This window comes from Pinus tabuliformis, chromosome 8 (genome assembly GCF_031772625.1).
Source record: "Pinus tabuliformis cultivar Carrire ecotype Pingquan chromosome 8, CPIR1, whole genome shotgun sequence".
Lineage (NCBI taxonomy): Eukaryota > Viridiplantae > Streptophyta > Pinopsida > Pinales > Pinaceae > Pinus > Pinus tabuliformis.
Window position 1 is genome coordinate 1,324,030,529 of NC_142294.1, and position 21,803 is coordinate 1,324,052,331.

General features: G+C 40.6%; 1 pseudogene; it reads left to right on the forward strand.

The window, feature by feature from the left end:
• LOC149240354 (glucan endo-1,3-beta-glucosidase 3 pseudogene) overlaps nucleotides 1–19,842 on the forward strand; it is a 31,531-nt pseudogene extending 11,689 nt beyond the window's left edge.
• The last annotated feature ends 1,961 nt before the right edge of the window (nucleotides 19,843–21,803 follow it).

The window sequence follows — 21,803 nt, forward strand, 5'->3', positions numbered from 1 at the left end:
GAATAGATTTTCAAGGTGATCCGGACATGGTTCTTCCACAGGGAGAACAATGGGATGACAGAGGTACTTTATTTTTCACGAGTTTTCAAATTATGTATTTTTTTTTGTTTTTTATATATATCGTCTCAAACTAACAGTAAAGTTTTCAAAATGCAGATGTTGGTCCACAGCGTCCAGCCAACCTCCGGCTTTTCGAGAGGCGACATCCAGTTGCACCGCTACCGGCCCCACAGGACGCGGCGGCTGCGGAGGTACTGACTGAGTTGGAGCATGATCTACAACGTCTGATGGCAGATATACCAGAGACATCTATGGATGACATTCCTATCAGACTGCAGCGCTACGTAGTCGTGGTCCCTGGACCGTTGAGGAGATTTTTGCGCAAGGTAGCTCGTGCAGTGGTGTCGTACAGTGAGCACCACCAGTGATTAGCTAGTCACTTGTGGACACATGTGACATTTTGACTTTTTGTACTTATCATTTTGCCTATCATAAGGTGTTTTTCAACCTATGATCGAAGACGATGTATATTTTTTGACACACTCCTATCTATATATATATCACTATTACCGGCTTATCTTGTTTAACATGTATGATGAAATGTTTTTTAAATTTACTTGCATGATTATCGTAAATGTCTGTCCAACACTCGAGAAGCAATTGCATCTGCTAATGTATTTAAGGACCTTGGAATATGCTGATATTCAATGTAATCAAATTCACGTTCCAAGAGACGCACTCTCAAAAACAACCTTAATAACACAGGATTTCTAATGGCATAAACTCTATTAAGCTGTAATACAACAAGTTCAGAATCTAACCTCACTATCAAACGTCGAATTCCAAATGAAATAGATTCGGATAATAATTCAACCACTACACTGTATTCTGCGATGTTATTCGTTGTTTGACCGAGGCTTACCCCATGCATAGAAACTAACTCGTCAGAGGGTGAATAGATAACCCAAGCTGCGGAAGAGATATTCCGTGTATTACGACAAGCACCATCAGCGAATCCAATGTATGTTTGGAGGGGCGTCGACATCTACAATATCAAGAGCAAAACCAAGATAAGCCATAATAACGACGAAACACACTCACTAAACTAAGCACACTGACTAACTAACAATCAAACTAGCTAGAAAGAAAACCTAACCTAACTAAAAATCTCCATACCCACCATTTAAGCATAATACCTCTTTAGGTAAAGCCCATTTCTAGGTTTATCCAAAGAGTCCCCATCAAAATCTACTAGCTCATAAGCCCCTTTTGCTAGCTTTCGCTTTACAATATAGGGTCCATGCCACATAGGAACGAATTTTCCAGCACCTAGCTTATCGTTAGCTTGATCGTATAAAAGCACTAGGTCTCCCTCTGAAAAATTTCGAGGGGTCACATTTCTATCATACTGAGCTTTCATTCGCTTCGCGTGAGTCTCGATTGCCAATGTAGCGTCACGTCGAGTCTCATCTAATTTAGCTAAGTACAATAAACGTTTCTCCTCTTCGGAAGTAGCTGGAAGTAATTCAACAGCCATTTGAAGTGATGGGATTTCACATTCAATGGGTAACACTGCTTCTAAGCCATAAACTAGCTGGAAAGGAGTGAACCCTGTTGAGTTTTTCACTGAGGTTCAGTATGCCCATAGCGCCGAAAATAACATGTTATGCCAATTCGACCGATGAATACCAATGGTTCCTCGGATCATGATAACCAGAACTTTGTTGATAGACTCAACCAAACCGTTGGCTTGCGGATAATAAGGAGTAGAGCTGTCATGGCGCAAACCAAGCTGGCTTGTAAGTTCAGTCATCATGGTGTTTCGAAAATGGCTTCCATGGTCAGTAATAATTGCTTGTGGGACACCAAACCTAGTTATTATATGATTGAATATGAAAACTGCAGCTGTTTTGCCGCTTGCGTCGAATGTAGGGATCGCCTCGGCCCATTTAGTGAAATAATCAACCGCGAGGATGATATACGCATGCCCCCCGGCCGAGTGAGGGTTACAAGTAATAAAGTCGATACCCCATTTGGCGAATGGACCAACGGCAATTATAGGGTGGAGAGGAGCAGGTGGTGCGCGCATCTTTCGATCAAACACTTGGCAGTTGTGGCACTTCCGGACTGCAATGATACAATCTTTAAACATAGATGGCCAGAAGTAACCAGCGCGCAACACCTTCTGAGCTGTGGCATACCCAGACATATGACCGCCACATGCTCCAGAGTGACAATCATTCAAAACTCTCTCAGCCTCTTCGTGAGTTAGACAACGTCGAAAAACTAAGTCTGCCCCCCGGCGATAAAGTGTATCTCCAATAATTTTATATTGCTGGGATTGAAACCTAATTTTTCGCCGTTCCTCTTTGGAAGCTTCAGGCCGAAAGGTTTGGGTTTGGAGATAGATGATTATATCCCTGAACCACGGATCTAAAGTACTGATAAGAAACAAAGATTCGTCCGCAATGGACTCTTCTGCCACAGTCTCTGTGTCAGTACGCGGGAAATCACACATCAATTCCGCAAAAACTATAGATTTCTTAGACTTGGACTTCTCGAACTCCAAGTCGAACTCTTGCAGGATAACTATCCATTTAGAGTACTTGCCCCCTAGCAATTGTCTTGTCAAAATGTAAATCATAGGGTTGCAATCCGAAATGACTGTAGTTTTACGGAGAAGAATGTAGTGACGAAAACGCTGGACAGCTTGAACAGCTGCCAGGGCCAATTTCTCCACATGTGAATATTTTAACTCAGTGGGATTTAAGGTTTGACTAAGATAATATATCACATGTTCAGCTCCGAATTCATCTTCTTGAACTAACACCATCCCAATGGTGGAATGTGAAGCTGCGAGGTATAAGAAGTAGTCCTGGTTGTAGTTGGGAGGATGCAATAACGGTGCATGGGTCAACGCGTGTTTAAGTGCATCAAAAGATTGTTGGGCAATCTCGTCCAAAAAGAATTGAACGTTCTGTTTCAACAACCGTGTAAAACCTTTAGTGACCTCGGCGTAGTTTGGGATGAATCGACGTAAAAAGTTCGCTTTCCCTTGCAAACTTTGGAGTTGGCGCAAACTCGAAGGAGGAGGCAATTTGATGATTGCTTCGACTTTCGAGGGATCGACGCGAATGCCGGCTTTTGAAACAACAAATCCCAGCAATCGACCTGTTTCTATACAGAAAACACACTTGTGGGGATTCAACCGAATTCGATAATGCCTACACCTCATAAAGATTGCTCGTAGGTGGTCAAGGTGATCAGCTCGTCGTAAAGAATGAGCAGGCAAATCATCGAGATACGGTTGCACAATGTGCTTGATGTCGTGAAATGCGTAAGACATTGCCCGTTGAAAAGTGGCTCCGGCATTCTTAAGCCCAAAAGGTAATTTGCAATAAGCAAATGTCCCCCATGGACAAATGAATGCCGTTTTTGGTTGGTCGGCAGGTAGAATATTGATTTGATTATAGCCCGAAAAACCATCCATGAAGGAAAACATTTCACTTCCGGCACAATCATCAATAATTTGATCGATATAAGGCGTAGGATAGTTGTCTTTTGGACAAGCTCGATTGATATCCCTATAGTCGATACAGATTCTTATTGTTCCTTGTTTCTTATTGACGGGAACAATATTCGATACCCAATCCGTTAACGGGATCGGATAAATGAAACCTGCTTTCAACAGCTTTTCGACTTCTGCTTTAATCGCAGCCGCTTTTCGAGGGTGAATCTGACGCAACCGTTGCCGAATGGGTTTAGCATCCGGGTAGGTTTTGATTTCATGAACAACAATGGCAGGATCGATTCCCGGCATTTCCTCGTAAGACCATGCAAACACATCGCGGAATTCTTGGAATAGGGCCTTGTAAGTTTGGATTTCTTCTTCTGTACATGAGGCACCTATATGAATGTTCTCCTCAATTCCGGGTTTCACTGAAATATCAATGGGAATAGTACGAGAAATATTCCCTAAATTCAGCTCTGAATCAGAATGTTTCGTTGGATCCTGAGCGTCTTTGACATATTCAGCGGTAAAGATAGATGAAAAATCATTTTCAAATGCATCATCCTTAGGTAAAAACGAAGATCTGTGATGGAGATCCTCCCATGGTAGATTGTCTACACTTAGGATTTCGCGAAGTTGTTCGTCAGATGACACGACTTCGGGAAACGCTATCTGTTCTAAGTTTGAGGTGAAAAGTGATTCTTCACTGACCACATTCATTTGGTCGACTTCGGTTGAATGAAAGTCGGTAAAAGACATAAGAGCTTCATAAGAAATTTCATACGGACTCAACGACATAACATCACCGAACGAGTCTAACTCAGAGTCAGATGGAACATACCAAGGATCATCATAAATAATGTTTTCTGACGTGATCATATGAATTGTTGCAAACGAAGGTTCTACGCTGAGTGGAGGGATAGGAAAAGTTCCCAGTAAACTGGAATCCTTAACTAAACCTACACCAACGTCCTTATAAGGGATTGTCGTCTTACCGACATGCTGGATACTCTCTGAAGAGGCTGGGTCGGATGAAAAGTATGTCAGTTGATCAATTGTCACGATCTTACCATTGTGTGGGAATTTAATTACTCTGAAGACCGATGAAACGACCGCTGTCATAGCATATGACCAACTTCGACCCAAAAGAAGGTTGTAGTCTAGAGGGGCATCAACCACTTCCACATCCAGACTAACGGTTTTACCTTCTACCCCTATAGGCAATTCCTGTAGAATACCGAACGGACGGAACCCACGGCCATCAAAGGCCTTAAGGATGGTGGGGGATTGGTTCAACGAAGGAGAACCAAGGGATCTCCAACATTGAATGGACATAATACACGTAGAAGCTCCCTCATCAATCACAGTGCGATGAATAGGCCTGTTTTTGACTATCACTGGAATTTGGAAAGCCATTTGATGGGGGAGTCGTGGTGTACTATTTTCTAAATCGAAGATCATTAGATTCGGATCCTGGACGTCAACAGCTCCTATAGCCGACAAAAGCAATTTTCGTTGTGCTGGACATGATTGCAGCACTTCTAACGCTGACATTGCTGAGGGTGAAACAGCTAAGTCCTCAACAATGTTGTAATTCTGGGCCGGTCTCGCATGTGGATTGAAAGCAGACCTTCGAAGTACACCCTTGGCGGGCGGTTTAATTACTAAGTCTGGGTTAGGTTTCTCGATCTGTAATGGATCGGAACCAGGAGCTGAGGTTGATGGGTTAGAGTGAGAAGATTCTGCTTCTTTTCCATCAACAGGATTCTTACTACCATAATCTTGCGATCGAGTCGCAATCCTCACATGAGACATCATCAAAATGGGTTCTTCACTGGCATTCGAGGAAGAACCTATCATCTTATTTTCCTGCTCCGGAAATGGATTTTTTAACACAGCAGGAGTGGGAGAACCTTTGACTATTTTCACTACCTCGGCCTGATGAGGGCAGTCTCTTGTAAAATGATCCTCTTCACAAATGAGACAAGGATATCGAGGTTTGCGCTTTTCGTCATTGGTTTCCGACTTTTCAGTTTTCTCCTTTGGAGTCTTGTCTGCTTTAGCCTTCTTCTTTCCTTTCTTCTTCCCACCGTTTTTTGATTTGGCCGTAGATGACTCTACAGCGTGAATATCGGCGGTAAGTTCAGGAGAAGACTCTCCTGTCGGGGAATCGGGCAAAGTGATAATAGGAGTAGTTGAAGCCTTGGAAGACTTCTTCTTGCTCTTTGTAGTCACGATACCAATCATACCATCAGCGGCATGAGATCCCGAAGGAGCAGCAGCGATTTGGTTCGACTTTGGAAGATCCGGAATCTTCTCGTGTAATGTACCCGACTGCGTGTAAACTAAGTCAAGGTATTGTGCCTGAGCAATGACTTGCTCCTCAGTAACTACTCCGACCTTAGCTACATCTTCAGTAATTCTTGGTAATAGTGATTTAACAAACCATTCAGCTAAGATTTGGTCCGGGATAAAAACTTTCACTAGTCTTCTTCGACGTCTCCACTCATGGATGTGATCTGAAATATACGTGGAGGTCGATTGTTTTAGTAAAGTTAATCACTCTGTACTGTTATCGTATCTGACTGGTAACTGAAAATGAGTTAAGAACGAGGTAGCTAACTGGCTAAAATTGTAAAAAGAGGCCCGTGGTAACTCAATGTACCACTTGGCCGCGAGACCAATGAGCGTACGCTGAAAAAGACGTAAACGGATCGAATCATCCGAGATGGAATTTGAAGCACACCAGAGGTGGTAAGTCATCACGTGATTGGACGGATCCTCTCCAGACTTACCTTCGAACTTGGGTATATCGCTGGGCAACTTATTTGGCATTGACGGCCAGAACGGAAGATATTGAATTGGATCGTTCGTTAGGCGCGTCAAGTCTGGTAAATCCAAAGTTGCGATAAATGGTAACTGCCGGTTAGGATCTCTAAAACTCTGGGTCACAATACCGGCCCCAGGAGGAGGATATCCAGGATAACTAGGAACAGGAGTCGCATTTGGGATATTATATCCTCCTGGAAAACCAGGATTAACCGGACCGTACTGGGGTTGCTGAGGTTGTTGATAAGTGTACCCAGGATACGGTTGATACTGGTAAACCGGTTGTTGGGCAGCTTGCCCAGGTTGATACTGTCCCTGGTACGGAGGTTGAACAAATTGAGGTTGAGTAGTAACAACCGTACTTATACCAGGTTGGCCTACAGGCATCTGGACTGTGGTTTGAATCGTAGATCCAGACAACGGTACAGATGTCTGAGGAGTGGTTACAGGGACAATAGAAACTGGAGCTGCCGATACTCCAGAAGTAAGTATGGTAGATGTGGCGGTAGTTGCTGCAGCCGTTTGAGATGGAGTACCAGGTGCAACTGGCGGCTGAGTAATTACCGAAGTTACAGGGGTCTGAACACTTGACTGGACAGGTTGCGGTTGCTGGGGTGGACCAGGAACTACAGGTTGTCTTGCTTGAGGTACCGACTGTATACTTGGTTGCAACATCTGTTGACCCTGTGACGGATCCCACATTAACATTCCAGGGTATTGACCCATAACAGGTTGAGGATACTGAGATCCATAGCCGGATTGAGGATAGGGTTGATAATTGTAAGGTGCAGTCCCATATGATTGCCCTTGAGGTGGTTGATAACTTTGACCAGAGTATTGACCCGGAGGTTGATAACCTTGAGGTAAATACGGGTACTGGGGTTGACCTTGACCTTGAGGTTGGTATCCTTGAGGTTGATACCCTTGGGGTTGATATCCTTGGGGTTGCCATCCTTGAGGTTGCCATCCTTGAGGTTGATATTGATACTGAGGTTGACTTTGGGGTACATATTGAGGCTGGGGTTGACCTTGAGGTATGTATTGCCCCATAGGAGCGTACTGACCTTGAGGTTGCCCCCCAGACACGAATGAAGTACCTTGAGGTTGCCCCCCAGGCATTAACGAAGGTTGCCCCCCAGGCGGTAATTGGCCACCTTGAGGTTGGGTAACGGGAACTGAACCTGACATCATGTAAATGTCTCCTACACTCAATGGTACATTACCACTGTTTCCAACTAATAACCCATGATTAATGGGTTGAGGAGATGCTCCCGCAAAGGTACCAGAAAGAGATTGATACCCAGTAGGAACAGAAGGACCGCCATGTAAAAAAGATTCAGGACTTTGTGTAAACACAGATGACTGACCAGATATTTACAGGAGTATGAATTCCTCTAGGTGGAAAAGGAGTTCGAGGTGTGGAAAAACCAAAATTGTCTAAATAATTGGTTAATGAGAGGTACCAAGTAGTACTTCTAGGAGGACTGTAAAAGATGGATTCACGCTCCCTTAGATCAAGGGTAATTTGATCTTCAGGATCAGAGACGCCTATTTCTTCCTCTGGAACAAGTTCTTCTATTGCAATTAAACCAACAGGAAGATTTTCGGTGATAATTCTTTCTATTCTCGGTGAATCAGGAACACTAGGAGTCGGAGTAACAGGTTCGGATATTTCAGGTTCTTCGCCTGTTTCACTGGCAGATGAAAAACTACCAGCAAGCTCGGAAACTGTAACAGTTTCGGGATTGTAACCTGTTTCTAAACTTTGGTAGTCTGGATGGACTACCAAGGAAGATTCTCCTTCTTCAGGTGAACCTACTCTACTGTCACTAGGAGGAGTTACAAGGACCTTTAACCCTTCGTACTGACCCGGAATGTCTTCAGGAGATTCACCCCGCGATTTACGGAGTTTTCTTAACAAATCTATTCCGGTAACAATCTCAGGAGACTTGCCCCGAATTCTACGGGACTGTCTCGGTAATTCCGCCACAGCTAAAACTTTTAACTACTACACACGAAAACAAAATAAAATTTCAAATCAAACCACCTAAAGCCTCTAAAGAACCAAACAAATTGAATCACACGCCTAAAGAATCTAGAGCGTCAAACCAAACACAAACAGTATCTTCCGGACCAAAAGCGCTAGTTGGTGATTAGGTCCAACCTCGCAGGATTTAGTACAGAAATGGAGGGTGGAACAGTTACGCCGACAACCTGCTTAATGAATAGACTGGACCAAGTTCCTCCACTTTAACCGTCTCGAAGTGAAGTGAACCCCCCAGAAAATCCAAGTGAGTATAGCCGACGTCTGCTCCAGGTACAGTGGGACCTTCCCTCCACCGTCACCTTGGGTAGAATCCTAGAGATTATGGTCACTAAGGTTACCAACGGCCACAAGTACACCTGGGGGAACAGTCTAAACTCCGACAGCACGCAAGGGCAGAGTAGCAAGCTCAATCCCCTTACCGGCTCCTTGACAGTAATCCAAGGTTTACCGATAAGTGACCCCTGGCTCCTCGACAATGGTTAATCCGAGGTTTACCGTTTGTAATACGTACTGCCTGGCGTCGTTCCCAACGAGGGGGGAATGATCCCCTCACTGTTTCGGACACGAGCTCGTGCTTCTCCTTTAAGAGGAGCTTTCCCAGAGTGTAAATGTAACAGTTGGATTTGATTCTATCACAAGATCGACTACTTGTTTGTTTTACTGCCTTGGAGAGTTAAGTACTCACCTATTCCAAGACACTAGCCTAAGCTATGTTGGTGCTTTAGAGCCCTAGAAAATAAAAGTTACTAGTTCAATTTTACTTTAAGCGTTACTTTTAAGGTTGTTCTTTAAAGTCACAAGGTGATGGAAGTGAAACCGATGGTGTATAGACTCGATTCCAACCACTATAAAGATGCACCTAAGATGATCTAGACTACTTTTGCTTTTTCAATGAAAATATTTAACTAAAAGAGTTGAGAGAATGCAATTTTTAGAGAAAACAACTTCTTTAGAAAAGACAATCAAAGAAACAATTCTCTTTTTTCTTTTCGAGCATACAAACATAACCACTCTTTACTTGCACGAAAAACTCTTTTCTTTCAAAAACTTTTAAAGCTACTTGAAACAAAACTATTCAAAGGAGATATTTTTGTATTTTCTATTTTCAATAAAGCATGTAAACCTACCTTTAACAAAAACAATCTCAAAAGCTATAAAACTATGAAATTTTAACTCACAAGCAAACCAAAAAGAGATTACTCTAAGTAAACCTAACAAGGCAAAAGCTCATAAAGGCGATTCTAGGATGTTTTACTTGATTAAAAACAAATCAAGGGCTAGCTAATGCAGAATCAAAAGACTAGCCAAAACAAAATTCAAATCTTTTTGTTCTTTTCGTAAAATGGAATTCAAGACTTAAATAACAAGTACTTCGAAAATGGCCCAAAAGACAACTTGATGGTAAGTTACTTCTATAGGTAGGCTTTTAGAACAGGTCTGACTTCTTAGAAAGTTGACAAAACCAGAGAGATCTAAGGCTTTGACAATTCCTACCGCTAAAGTCACTACAAGACCTACTCAAAATCAAACCCTAGGGCTTACACTTCGACGAAATCCACTAAAACACTTAATACTAATGAAACCAGTTCAGGTGAAGATTCTGGACAAGGGACTGATGAATCTGGGCAGAAAAAACTAAGAAAAAACAAAATCTAAGAGCAAAAAAGGCAAAAAATGGAATTTTCTTAAATTTTGGTAGGGGATGCAGGCAACCCGTTAGCACAAGTGCGGGCCCGCTCTGTGCACACAGCAAAAGTGCGTCCAGGGACGCACTGTGCAGCACTCAGAGGGTGCGTCCTACTGAAAAACTCAAGAAAACCAAAAATCAAACTAATCCTAAGCTAACCCACCCAGAGACAAGATCACAGGGCCAAAACCAGAAAAAGAAATCAATTTTCTCAAAGCAAAGTTCAAACAAAAGAAAGGACTCTTTTCATTAATGGAAACTATCCCCAGCGGAGTCGCCAATTTGTCACACGGAATCGGTCAAGGGTGCGGACACAGCTGACCTTCCTAGAAGTCTAAGACATTCTAATGACAAACAAAACAAACTGGAGCTATCCTTCTCTAAACATACATTATGATATGAGAAATCAAGGTGTTTCGTTCTTACCTCTGTCCAAACGCTATTGTAGAAGTCCAAGCTTTGTTGATCCAGATGAGCTCCTCCCGTTCTCCAAAACCTGCAATCACCAACAGTTCAAACAATTAAATAGCACCTGATTATAACATAAAACAAAGCATATTCAACATATAGACCAAGGAGTACATGAAATAACTCATTAACAACAAGCTATTGAGAAGAATGGACCAATTTGCATTAAAGGTAATCAAAAGGAACCATTACAACCTGAGCCTTGGTGTTGTGCAAGCTCCTTCCAGGGTCCACAAGAGTCTTCCTCTACTTTGACAAATCTCACCCACTTCCAAGTAGAACAAGTAAGGGTGACAATCTCTCCTCACAAACTTCTAAATGGGAGTCCTAATTCCTGCAGCATTTACCCTTAGAAATCTATAGCTTTCCACCTTCTTCCTTCTGGCTCAATGCCTCTTTTTATAGTGCTCAAGAGGAAGTTAATCAGGTCCACCATCAATGGGATAGTCCCCTCTTTGGATGGGATCACTCCCTTATTGATGGGATAAGTTCCTCTTTGATAGGAGTGCATGAACCATCTGGAGGCGCTCAATATTCATCCAAGAACCTTCTAGAAAGCTCTAGAAGTGACCACAAGTAAGTTTTTGAAGATGAAACTCGCGCATTTTAACCTTTTCAGAGGGACGCACCTGCCCCTTAAGATACAGAGCATCCTTGGACGCAGACCTTGTGAACAAAAGGTGCGTACCCGCAGGCAAGGCTTGAGAGAACCTGCGTACCCAGAGATAAACATATTTTACAAGGACTTTCTCTCTTTCTTGGATTTTGACATGAATAGCAGAGGCCTAAGACTTGCTCAAAAGGGTAGTATGACTGTTGATTGAGCCATACTGACTGTAAATAGCCATGGTGACATTTTTTAGTGTAACAAAGTCATGGGTAGAAAAAGAAAAATAGTAGACAAAGGAGAATATTGAATTTAGAAATAAACGAGATAGAGCCGTAGGAGGCAGCGCATAAGAAAGGAGAGGCAACAAGCCTCTGGTTTTTCTTTGAGTACTGTGTGTATTTCAATAGACATCTAGAGGATATAGGTAGTTTGAATTTGGAGCTCCATCTACATTATAGAGTTTTTTATCAGCTGGTGGGTGGAGGAAGATGAACCTATGGAGTCCATGTTTTATTTGGTAGATTGGTGTTAATTCACTTGAGCAAGACCACCTCAGACCCTTGGAATTTGGCTCTGGGGTGACAACTGCAAGTAGCTTGGCTGCAACTTGTATATGGTTGTGTAAAGAGTTGAAGTTCCATGCAATAGATAAAATATCAGTTTCTCATCTTCATTATAAATCCAAGATAAGTTCTTTTGTGTGGTTCTCATGTTGAAATGTGAATGATTGATATGTTGATGGTTGCATGACAAGTTTTCTCACTTGCATTTATCTATTGCATGGCTAGTTAAAATGTGTGAACAAATATAAGTGTTTCATGTCCCTAATGGCCAAAGATAAGTATTCATATTTTTCTGCGAGTTGATGCTAAACCAATTTCAACCTTGCATGGAGTTTCACTACTTACATAGGCTAACTGATATATGCTGCTTGGTATCACTGAAGAGTCATTGTAATATAGAGATGAAGTTACAATTCATGAACTGACATCATTTATGATGTTCAAAAGTAACTTCTTGATTTGCTAACTGATATATGCTGATTGGTATCGCTGAAGAGTCATCGTAATCTAGAAATGAAGTTACAATTCATTCACTGACACCATTTATGATGTTCAACAGTACCTTCTTGCAAATAGTATGTGTGTGTTAATCACTTCCTTGCTAGTAAGTAGCAAAGAGACTCTTTCATGTTACAGTGGTATAATTCCTATTGGTGTAGGTGTTACGACCACTAACATTGTACAAGGGATTGATTCACAAGCTGGAATGGCTTAGTCTGTGATTCATCGATTTAAGCACATGAAAAGCCCATATCTCTCATAAATAAATGTTGACTTCCTTTCGCCCTTAAGCTCCTATATGATATAAGAGGCAATGTCTACACTCAAGAAGCAAGATTAGGTTACATTTATGGGATAGAATGGTGTGTTAAGGAAGTCATGAGCATACTTTGTTGTGACTGAATAATATATATATATATATATATATATATATATATATATATATATATATATATATCCATCCAGGCACAAAGAAAAGGATCTAAAAATATATGAACCAATAATATGACAAATATTAGCATAAGAACCTACTTTTATTAATGAATAATGGTTACATAGAGGATTCTTGCTCACATGGTCTGCATCTGTAGAGGTTATGCACATATACAACTTATAATAGTTTCCCTACTATGCACTAGCATGTGAGCTATGTTTTGATGCCAAGGGAAACCTCCCCTCACAACCTTAGGACTCTTAGCCATGTATTAGAGGCGTCTCAACCTTGTATTTTCAGTAGCCTCCTTTCTTGCCCCAAGGGCCCTAGTAATGAGGACTATAAGTCCCTGCCAATAGCCAAATTCCATGGAAACCCTTGACAGGTGCTATAAATCTTCTTTCACGCTTTCTTTGGAGCATGGAACCCCTAGCGTGTGGCTTGAGAGGTGAAGTCCCTTCATGATTTTACTTCATGTGCGTAACAGAGGGCAACTATAAGGTTTCCAACACTAGTATGTGTCGAATTCCGTATCCTTAAAAAAAGGAATACCTAAAGGTCGGGAACTCATTGTAGTGGATTTCACCCAAGCTCATGAGTGTAACATCGTGGAATGATTTAGATTGATATTGGTAGAGTGTGAAGGCCTTGAAGTAGCTTTGGAGGTTTTCCAGACCTTTGAGACAGAGCCAAAGTCGAGAAGACTATCTCAAGGAAGCTTGTGCAATGATGGAGCTCATCTTCAAGAATATTATAGAGTTCTATGTCCAAGAAATTGCATGAGGGAGAGTCAAAGCTCCTCGACTGGGCCATAATAGGAAGCTAAGGAAAAAAAGTTGTCGTGGCACAAAGGAGTGGAGCCCTAACCTTATGGAAAATGTTGGATAACCTTATTCCCTTCGTTTATCATAACCCTAGGTGGGAAGGATTCCTATTGGAGGGGAAAAATACTCCTGTTACATGATTGGTCAGGAGAAGAACAACATGGCTAGAGAAGTCTCGGGCGGGTTAATTCCCGGAAACTTAATTTAACTAAGTCACTAATAAGCTTGTATTTTGACGAACCTATGATCATCATTAAACAAATCCCGTAATGGAAATTTCATACGAGTAGCCTAGAGGTCAGAACCCTAGAATCTTGTAACCTATTTCAAAGAGGAGAGTCAGGAATTAAGCACAAGGATGACGTGGAAGATGACGCGTTCTCGGTGGTGCTGCTATTGGTGGGTGGGTTATCCCACAACCCACATAAGCCTAGACACATAACCCATAACATTTATAAAGGCACAGGCATTGGGAAATTTTGATGATGCCATCCCGGCGGTATAAACCCGATAGGTTCACCCAGTGGTTTCAAATGGGGCACAAGTTGTAAGCATTGGGAAGGAATAGAACGAGGGGAGCCCGCCCGACTATGATAGCTAATAGCTAATCAGTTAGTGTGATTAAAAGAGTCGCGCTAAGCATTGGGATGTAAGTTACCAATCCACAAAGGAAATCATACATCAATGAAAATGCATTGGGTGGACCCCACATGATACATCATCCCACAAGATTCACCCCATAAGATTGAGAAAGGGAAGCAAATCAGGAGTGTTAGAACATGGGTATTGGGCCACACGGCAGAATTTCGGTGGGCCTCAAGATGGTAACCTTGTTAGGCCTTGGGGACCCAGAAGCAGTTTCTCGCACTATTGATCACGCAGATTGACAGAAGAGAGTTTCTCTCGGGGCACGCCTCCAAAACTTCTAACCGCTCAGCAGTGGTGTCAGATCCAGATTGTGGAACCCAGTGGTTTTGATTAACATAAGATAATTGACACAAAAAGGAAGGGGCTGGTGGAGTTTTCTCTCTCTTCCAATGGGACATATGGTAGCATTTGCTTGGATCCCAGGCAGGGTTGGTATTTAAAAACACACCCACTCGTCTAATTTGATGATTTTCACACTTTCCCGACTAGTTTCCACAATTTCAACAAAGAACTTTGACGGTCTTGTAAAATTTCAGGTTTTATTTGATGGGAAAATCACTCTGTGACAGGAAAATTTCCTTTCAAATTCCATCCCTGCTCTGAGTAGCCAACGATGGTAGGTGATGTCAGCATGATGCCATCTCGTTGGCATGAGGCCAAAAGAGATCAACACTGCTCTGGATGGAGTTGCTAGGTTGACTAAGCGTCTGATGACATGGATACTGTCAGAGACTACTCACCCCGACAGGAAGTTGATTGTTTGGTGGACGTTGTGAGTGGTCCCACATGATAGCTTGGCTAGGAAAGAATACCTCGGTGGAGGTAAGCAGGCACAGTTAAGGAATGATATGGGAGATGAAGCGTCAGGACACAAAGGAATGACAGGCAACCTCATGGAAAAGCTACAACCAATGGACGTAAGGTCAGGTGATCCCCATGGGACATGTAGACCCGACGTTATGGTCCCGATGGGTGTGAATGAGGCCTAAGCTTATTGCGTCGATATAGAGGGATATGGGATAAGCGCTATACCTTGGTCACTTCGCATAGGAGCAAAACAGCGACACAAGGGAGTAAGAAGAGGCTAGGGATCTTGGGGCTTATCACCCAGCCTTTGGTCATTTCGTGGAGAAACAAGACTAGTGGTGTCGAACTCATCACAAAGGTAACTCAACCCACGAAGGGATTAAACAGGCTAAGCACCTACAAACTTAGCCAATGGTCATTCGGTGACCCTAGGAGAACACTGGGATTGATCTTGATGGTGGAAGGAGGCATCAATTTGAAGGTAGTTGCAGAAGGAGGAGGAAATAAAACTTGTTATACCCCTGTCAGGCGGAAAGAGTCGATTTTGCGGACAAAACCAACCTCCCTAGGATCCTAAGACTCTCTAGTGACAAACAAGACAAACAAGAGCAATCCTTCTCTAAATATGCATTTACCATACAAGAAATCAAGTGTTTAGATCCTACCTGTAGTCCAACGCTGTTGTAGTAGTCCAACCTCGCCGATCCGGATGAGCTCCTCCTTCACTTCAAAACCTGCATTCACTAACAATCAAACGATTAAATAACACCTGAATATCTTATAAAATAAAACATATTTAACATATAGACCAAGGAGTATATGAAACAACTCATGAATAACAAGTTATTGAGAAGAATGGACTCATTTGCATTAATAGGAAACAAAAGGAACCATTACAACCTGAGCCTTGGTGTTGTGCAAGTCCCTCCCAGGGTCCATCAAGAGTTCTCCTTTACTTTGATAAGCTCACCCACTTCCAAATGAAACAAAAAAGGATGGGAATCTCTCCTCACAAGCTTCTACAAGGAAGTCCTAATTCCAGTAGCATCTACCCTTAGGAATATTTAGCTTTCAACCTCCCCTCCTTCTGGCCCAATTCCTGTATTTATAGTGCTCAAGAGGAAGTTAATCAGGTCCACCATCAATGGGATAAGCCCCTCTTTGGATGGGATAGCTCCCCTCTTGATGGGATAAGTTCCTCTTTCATAGGGGTACATGAACCATCTGGAGGCGCTCAATACACGTCGAACAACCTTCTAGAATGCTCTAGAAATGACCACAAGTAACCTTTTAAAGATGAAACTCGCGCCTTTTGACCTTTACAGGGGTACGCACCCACCCCTTTACATACAGAGCGTACAAGTACGCAGGTAATGTTAACTTGAGGTGCGTACACGCAGGTAAGGCTGAGAGAATCTGCGTACCCAGAGATAAATACATTTATAAAGACTTTCTCTCTTTTTGGAGTTTGACATGGAGAGCAGAGGCATAAGACTTGCCCAGGAGGATATCATGACTGTTGATAGAGCCATACTAACTGTAAATAGCCATGGTGACATTTTTTAGTGTAACAACCCCATTCCTTCACCTAGAAGATGGGTTTGTGTACATTACAAAAATTATCTACATGGGGAAACATAACCATTTCATAAGTAGCCCATTCCCTCATCATCAATTTCCTAAAATGGTTTCTTAATTGTTGTTTTTCTATATTAGCAAGTCACAGGTGAAGGTAGATTCTACATGACTGAATCATGTGCTCTTCAATTCCATGTGTTTTTCCGTTTAAATTTCCCTTGGAATTTTTAGTTGGATTTGCACTGTTTTTGAACCATGTCATCCCATCCCAAATGATATTTGCCTAATTTTATTTTTCAACTCACACCAGTAAATCCAGTTCCACTTTGAATAATGAAATTTTCAATTCACACTAGTTTCTAGTGTGTGTTATATTTGGCCATGTTTACTCCTGTAAAAGTTGGAAGGATTTCAGAAATTTTCCTTGCCTGGTTTTTTGCGGGAGAAAAAAACTTTCCATATCGCCATATCTAGACAAATTATGTGCTTTGTATCTCGTTTACATTTATTAAAGAGGGGATTACTTTTGCACTCTTATATAAATGTTTCTTCTGAATACCAACTGATTATCTAACGAGTTTAGTGGAAAGATTCAAAACAATACTTGTATCACTATTTGGGTAGACAAGTTATCTGTTTCAGAGCAAACCCTTGAAGTCCTTCAAATTTAATGAAATGTCGTTCAACTTTGATTTTTTGAAATTTACTAGTTGAAACAATAGTAGTTAAGAACGCACCCCTCATCAGTATATATTAGTTCTTGGAAGTCCACCCAGCACACCGAACACAACAAGAAAACTTGAATGAAGTCCTTGCCTCCATGCCTATTCAATGTAGAAGCAGGAAGCTTGCGCATACATGAAGTGAAAATTTATTGCATGGAGATTGTGGAAGTCCACCCAACACAATGAATGAAGTATGCAAAATTGAATGAAGATATTGAATGAAGTCCTTGCCTCCATGCCTATTCAATTAAATTTAATTCCGAAACAGGCAGGCAACCTGGGCATATATGAAGTGAAAATTTATTGCTGGGAGACTGTGGAGGTATAGGGAATGTTGATAGTCTAGGTGCTAGTCCTAAATGGAAATTTCTAATTGGTCCAAGGACACCGAAAATTGAGCACCTGGATTGGCTGGTGTGAAAAATGTTTTCCCACCACAAGCTCACAAAAAAAATGCCTATCGGCATAAATATTATTATAAAGTTTATTTTTTATATTATATATAGGTACATAGTCTAACTTATAGATGAAATAGACCTTTTCACTAGAATCCGGTAAAACAATTTCAAGAAAGAATTTGATTTTTTGTTGTTTAGAATGATTTTTTGAATGCATAAATGGATTGAGTATCTTATAAACCCTTTGGGGCACTTGAGTTTTACATATTAGACAACTTAAGCTCAAGTTTTTAAAAATATTTAGTAGTTTTTAGTTAAAATTAACGAGAAAAAATGTTGTGAAAAAGGTCATTTCATCTATAAGTTAGAATATATATATATATATATATATATATATATATATATATATATATAAATATATATATATATATATTCATTTAATTATGTCGAAGGCATTTTCTCTATGGGATTTCTATGTCACAACACTATTCATGCAAGCCAATCTGAGCAACCCATTTTCATCCTCCTCTGGGGGATAAAAAACGTACGCATGGAAAGGGTTTTGTTGTGGTCATTGTTTGGTTGATCACTAATGGCGAGAAACTTCCACGGTTTTTCATCTTCACTATCGATCTCATGGACCTCACGCGGCTCGGGCTATATGTGAGCCTAATCTTTCATTGTGGTTTCTTGCGCTTCAGTGGTGTCAGCTTGAGGACAAGAAATATGAAGGGAAATTCAAGGGTGAGTAGATGTTGGTTGTCTTGTTGGGTACTCACAGGAATGAAAGTGTTTTCAAAGGCATGGAACTCAAATGTAGCTATAGTGCACTTCATGTCAAGGTACAACAAGTGAAACATGTGTGGCTTCATGATGTAGATCAAGGAACTCTGACATTTTAGGGGAAAACAATAATAGATTTTGTAGTAACAGTGCCCAAAAACAAATTGCTAGGGATAAGGTTGTCAAACTCCACTGTAGCTAGTTGGGTGAACAGGAAGGTGGAAACCTACTTTCCAGAAATCAACTTCAAAGGAATCTGTGTGGGTAGCAAGGTTCTTACTACTATTCCCAATGTTGCCTTAGGTGTGTTGTCTACCACGACGTTCTTGCAATCTACTTTGGTGGCAGCCAATCTGGACAGGTAGATCAATGTTTCAAGTCATCATTTTTTTGACATCATCTTATATTCCTTTCCACCCTCTAAGGCCTTCTTCAATGGGAGCCTTAAGTTGATTCTTGTGCTCATGTTGGATTTTCTATAGAAAACTGATTATTTTCTCATGGTCAACATCTATCCTTGTTATGTGTACACGCAAAGCAATGGAGTGGTGGGATTGTAATATGCCCTTTTTCAACCCCTCCCCACTAACAAAGAGGCAGTGGATGCCAATAAAATGCTACATTACACAAATGTTTAATGCCATGATTGATGTTGCATACTTTGCCATGGCTGACTTGAATTTCAAAAACATTCCTATGGTTGTGTTTGAGACAGGATGGACCTTAAAGTGTGTCTAGAGTGAACCCCCTGCCATAGATGACAATGTTGACACTTATCACAGTAATCAAGTTAGGCATGTCCTCAACAACACAGGAACTCCTAGGGATCTTGGCATACTAGTCAATACATACATTTACGAATTATTCAACAAGGATATGAGATCAGGTCCTATTTATGAGCAGAATTGGGGACTCTATATGCCGATAAATATCTAGTGTACACATTACATTTAATATATGTTGGTACAATTATTGCCAATGACATTGCCATTCAGACTTGTTGAATATAAATGGAAGAGGTTGACCCTAAACTTGTTAGAGTTTCTTTGGATTGGGCATGCGGTCCTGGCCAAGTTGATTTCTCTTCTTTTTTGTAAGGCCAGTCCTGCTACAATCCTAATAATGTTCAGTAGCATTCTTCCTATGCCTCTCATAGCTACTACCACAAGACATGCATGGAAATCATTTCTTGTGACTTTAACGTTATGGCTACCATAACCACTAATAACCTAAGTAAGTTGGCTTTTCCAATCCTTGAAAATATAGTGCAGAACCTAGTGTTGTTCAGTAGAGAAACATTCCTGGTTAAGTATGCTAGTCATATGCTCATGTTTGCACTAAGAGAAGCTAGGTGCTCTCTAAGTGAAAACAAAACTGATTATATATACAAGATTGATGATAAAAGAAAACTGATTAGATACACATACTAGATCTTTTAAGTGCAAAGAGGTTTGTATTGAAGTTTCTTTTTCCTCGAGTTACTTAATAGTGGAAGATAGGAAAAATAAAATTGATAATATATATACACTGGATCTTTTATGCATGGAGAGATTTGTACTCAATTATTTAATTTCGTTGGGCATTTAATAAATCAAGGGCATATATAGGTTTCCACTCAATTATTTAAATTGATGCACTTGGACACTTAATAGATCCATGGTTCCTATGAAACTGTGTTAATAATTTCATTAGTTGAACATAGGTGGTTTTTAAGTATGCTATGGAGTTGTCCAACGAGTTCATTTCTTTAATTTATTTAACTTTGTGTGTAATGGTATATCTAAGTTTCCTTTTCCACAATTAACTATCCTTTGAAGCAAATTTCTTTCCATGTATTGTTTATATTTGTTTGATATGATACATATCAGATAGTTTCAAAACAAAATGAACTACCTATCTGGAGAGAATTTCTTGTGATCTCTTTGCTTTCTCCAACCAAGCCTTCAAAGAAAACAATAAAAGATTAATAGATAATATTTATTTTTATGTTTTGTGAGTCATGGCTCATGTATTTATCCTACAAGGCATGAATTTTTATGAGATTAAAGTTGACTGAATGTTTTGGTATTGATCATTTCTGGGTCTTTTTGTAATCAACATTTGTCCAGTATGGGATAGCTTTACTACTTTCATAGTTGTTGTCCTTCCTTTCTCTGGTTTCGTAATATAAGATCTAAAATGAATATTAATCTTGCTTTTACGATTTTATTTAGAGTGGAAACTCATCTAGTTATTTGAAAAATTGGTTACAATATTGATGCAAATGGGACTTTGACCAAGACCACGAACACCAACACCAACACCATTATGTACCATTATGTTTAAGTAGTGGTGTAGTGCAACTTGGCTTTTCACATGTTGGGCTATATTTATCTAGCTTCTTTTTTGGACTACATTATTTTTCCAATGAAAAGTCAATAGTGCAATGAATTGGAATCATTGTTTCCCTTAGGATCGACAGGCTAATGGAATTTAATTAAACCCTAATACAAGTGGGTGGAGCGTGGCTTCCAACTCCATCGACTTAAGGTGTGATCAAGTGTCAACTAATAAGAAACCAACTTAACGGACGGAATTACCATGGAATTAAAGGACGAAAATAGCATCGAGGACTGCATCTACGCTTTGGGGGACAATAACGTGGCTCCTAGCTTCGACCTTAGCTCCATCGAAGCATATGATCCCACCACTGACGAGTGGCACCTCATTTACAACACTTTAGGAAGGCTTAATGGTAGGAATTTCATGAGGAGGTACTGTAGCCACAATAATTAAAGTGGAAAATTGATCAGGAACGTAGGGAAATTGATTGTAGTTGTATTTCCAAGTTTTGGTCGAGGCCATACGGGAGGAATGCGAGAAGATGCAACTAGAGGCGTGATGTTTCCAAGCAGTAACTCTTAAGTGTGTCAGAATTTATTCCTTGGGTTAATTATTTGTTAGCAATGGTTGTATATTTAGAGGGAAAAAATGAGTTGCAGGAAGGAAAATCATTCTAAGAACAATGGGCATTACTAGGAGAAAGAATAGAAAAATTAGTTGGGAATTCTTTTTTTTCATTATTTATGAAGACAATTATTTCAAGCATACATTATGATAAGTTATTGGGAATCCTCGACATTGGGCATTACATTATGGTAAGCTCTCGTGAATCCTCGACATGGGGCATGTGCAATATTACTTAAGCTGTGGAAAAAAAACAAAGTTTGTAGGAAGCATTATTATCCACCGCACCACATCACTAACTACAATTTTTTTCCAAATCAAAATTAATTTAAAATGTAAAAATCTTTTTTGCTTATATGGTTCATGGTTTGGTACAATGGAATACACTAGCGAAATCTGAGAGAACATCATTGATGCATGGGAAGCATAGGTAGTATGTGGAACA